The sequence below is a fragment of the Piliocolobus tephrosceles genome, unplaced genomic scaffold, assembly GCF_002776525.5.
Source record: "Piliocolobus tephrosceles isolate RC106 unplaced genomic scaffold, ASM277652v3 unscaffolded_31002, whole genome shotgun sequence".
Lineage (NCBI taxonomy): Eukaryota > Metazoa > Chordata > Mammalia > Primates > Cercopithecidae > Piliocolobus > Piliocolobus tephrosceles.
In genome coordinates, this window is record NW_022314314.1 from 35204 (window position 1) to 39225 (window position 4022).

Consider the following 4022-nt stretch of genomic DNA (forward strand, 5'->3'; position numbering starts at 1 on the left):
CTTATAAAAGAAAGATATAAAAACAGACAAGCATAATGAGAAGAGGAGATACTACTGAAGAGTGACATCAGCAAGATGGCAGACCAGAAAGCTTCAGGCCCTCATTGCCCCATGGAAACACCAAAAAAACAAACAAACAAACAAAAAATACCCCACAATATATAGAGCAAAGTAGTTTTGTGAGAACTCTAGAAACACGCTAAGAAGCAACCACGGAAATGCCAAAAAAAAAAACAAAACAAAAAAAAACCCAAAAAACTACACTCAAAATGCTAGAAAATTTCATGTCATTTCTGCTTGTCCTTGTCCTACTGCCTCTCTGACACAGCACTGAGTGTCTGAAAGATTCCATCATATTATTTGTTCCTCCATTGGAATGAAAGAATATGAATGGAACTTGCTTATGAAGTTCTAGCCTCTCTGGGGACAGTCTGAGGAACTGGTTTGTCTTTTCTGATTTGGAATACTGACTGGAATTCAGTATAGTGTAAACTGTAGGTTGGAAAATACTTAAAGCAGTGGTGAAAGCTATTGCACAAATGAATTGCTGGGTTACTGCAGATATCTGGGTACCTGTGAGCAAGAGATTATATGCATGGAAATAAAATACAACTTAAGCTCTGAGAAGAAGCAGAAGTAAGACACTGCTGATCATTGTTAGGACCCACCACACCACCCTTCTTTGCTTCTAGACCTATAACTAGACTCAAGTCTCATCAGGTCATGTTTTTTTTTTTTTTTTTTTTTTTTCTAATTTATCTAGACATAAATCCAGGGAATATGCATGACAATGGATATTAAAAGTATGGATAATCGTGGAAGAAACACAAACCTGAAACAGGCCAAATGTATTGATATAAGCCCACAAAGGAGAGAGTCTGGATTTAGTGTTGCAGCTCAGCGTGTCAGAAAAAACTCTAAAAAAGTTTAGAACCCAAATGTCCTTCAGTGACAGACTGGATTAAGAAAATGTGGCACATATACACCATGGAATACTATGCAGCCATAAAAAACGATGAGTTTGCGTCCTTTGTAGGGACATGGATGCAGCTGGAAACCATCATTCTTAGCAAACTATCACAAGAAGAGAAAACCAAACACCGCATGTTCTCACTCATAGGTGGGAACTGAACAATGAGCTCACTTGGACTCGGGAAGGGGAACATCACACAATGGGGCCTATCATGGGGAGGGGGGAGGGGGGGAGAGATTGCATTGGGGAGTTATACCTGATATAAATGATGAATTGATGGGAAAAAGAAAATACAGTATACATATGTAATATATCTCTTCCACCTTAGGAACTCCATAGTATTTATTTAATTGGACTAACTTAATAATGTTACTCAGGAACTGGTCATTTGAATATTCATAATGAAAGGACAGCTCTTTGTTGTCTCAAAACTAGTTTTTGGCATTAAATCTAAACCAAGTTTGGTAAATACTACCATTCTGAGGTGTTGTTTGGGATAGTGGTTTAATTTTTGGTTGTTTCAAGGCATTTCTAAGGATATACAACTAAAAGATAAAGACATTGGAAAATATAAGATATTGTTCTTCTTTCTCTCACAGTTTGGAATCCAATGTCTTGAGATGCATTTGCCTACTGCAAACTAAGGCTGCCTAGAAAGTGATGAGCTGGCTGGCTCCCTCAGCATTTACTCTGCAGTCATTGTCCCTTGTACAATGCTTTACATAAAGCCCTGCTTGTGTTAACCTCAGAGGAATGCAGTTTGCCTGGGGTCAAGGCCTCCACAGCACATCCATGAAAATCAGCAATGTGATGAGGTATACAATATCAATCTACAGAGCAATACAAGGGCCTCTTGATAAGATAAACAACATCTTAGGTCCAGGGCATCATGAGATTCCGGGTAAAATTGATTTCTACTTAAAAACATATTCACGTTATCTAATAGAGGGTCTCTGTTCCCATTAAATGTTTTCTTCACCCACGGTATTTTTACTTTAAAAACACTAAATATTGTAGTACTTCAATTTTTCTTGGGTTAAATTAGCTTTTTGTGTATATGTCAGAGGCATTCAAACCAGAGCGACTCCATTTTGAACGAGGGCTAGGAAAATGAGGCTGAGACTTGCTGAGCTGCATTCTTAGAAAGTTAGGCATTCCTAGCCTCCAGATGTTTACAGTTAAGGGAACAAATTAATAATGTTTATTAAACAGACTCAGACTTGGGAGTGTCCACATATCCCAATATCTGGGGAACAAAAGCATTCCTAATTTTGCTTTAAAGATAATAATACTGGTTTTTGCAAAATATAGTAATGAAGAAACGTAATCCTTTATCACAAACCCTTGTAGCAGAGCACATCCCTCCCATATATACAAGCACTGTAGCCAGGGTGGATGTGTTCCTTCTCTTACTTTTGGGAACGTCCTAGTCTTGTCTATGGAGTAGCTGTTTTTTCATCACTTTACTTTCTTAATAAACTTGCTTTTACTTTGCAAAAAAAAAAAAAAAAAAAAAGTTTAGAAAAACATAGACGAAAAGATGTCCTACACTAAATGAAGTTGAAATTCCAGTCCTGCCTTGACCTACTGTAGAGGAAAGAATCCAAATTCTTAGGCATATTTATCATTTAAGACCTTCCCCCCCCACCTTGCGAGGGTACTGGGAACAATTCTTAGCCACAATTATGAGAAATAATTTTTTCTGGGAACCCTATCATCTTTGAAGATCACTTTTCTCTGTAGGTGAGAAATTACAAGGATTGATACCATTGAACTAAAAAGATAAATTTAATAGAAATAATTGGATTCCCAAGTGGCAGGGGCCAAGTGACAGCACTTAACTGACAAAAACTAGGTAAGCAGAAGAGTCAAAGCAGCAATCAGAATAATCTGGCTGATACAGACCTATGACATTGGTTAGTTAATCATGTTTCTAGTAGTGAGACAGACAATAAGTCCATTATATTCTTACTAAATCTGTATAAGCAGAGGAGTCCTAGGTCAATTGATCAAAATTCTAGCTTGTAACATAAAACAGAGTCATGGCCCTTCAATCAATTCCCAGACTTGAGCCAGTTTACAGACTCACACCCCTTGAATGAAGGGAAGAATGGGTCCCACCACATGCCCAACAACATATAATGTCAATCTTTGGCATGGAAGAATTAGGGAAAAATAATCAGAAGTTTTGGAGAATATTGTACATAGGTTCTGAACTGATACTAATGCCAGGAGACCTAAAATGACACTACAGTCTACAGTTAGAATAGTGGCTTATGGAGGTCAGGTGAACAAAAGAGGTGTTTGTGTTTTTGTTTTAATATTTATAATTTAGGAGGAAGTAGTTTTGTTACATGGGTATATTGCATAATGGTGAAGTCTAGGGTTTCAGTGTAGCCATCAACCTAATAATGTACATTGTATTCACTAAGTAATTGTTCATCCTTCATCCCCTCTGATCCCTCCCATCCTTTTGAATCTCCAATGTCTATTGTTTTACTCCTTATGTCCAGTTCTATACGTTATTTAGCTTTCACGTATAAGTGAAAATATATGGTATTTGCCTTTCTGTTTCCGAACCATTCACTCAAGACAATGGCCTCTAGTTTCATCGATGTTACTGGAAAAGAAAAATGACTTTATTCTCTTTTTTAATGGCTGAGTGCAATCCATTGTATATATACACCACATTTTCTTTATCCAATAATCTATTGATTGACACTTTAGTTGATTCTATATATTTTCTATTGTGAACAATGCTGCTATAAACACAAGAGTGTAGGTATCCTGTTGTATAAAATTTATTTCCTTTTGGGTAGATAACCAGTAGTGGAATTGTTGCATAGAATGGTAATTCTATTTTTAATTCTTTGAGAACTCTACCTACTGTATTCATTACAAGTTATACTCATTAATATTCCTACTAAAGCTTATGAGTGCTTCCTTTTTTCTCCACACTCTCCGATATCTGTTATTTTTTGACTTTTGAATAATAGCTACTGTGGTGTAATATAATAGTTAATCAAAATTTTAATTTGCATTTCATTGA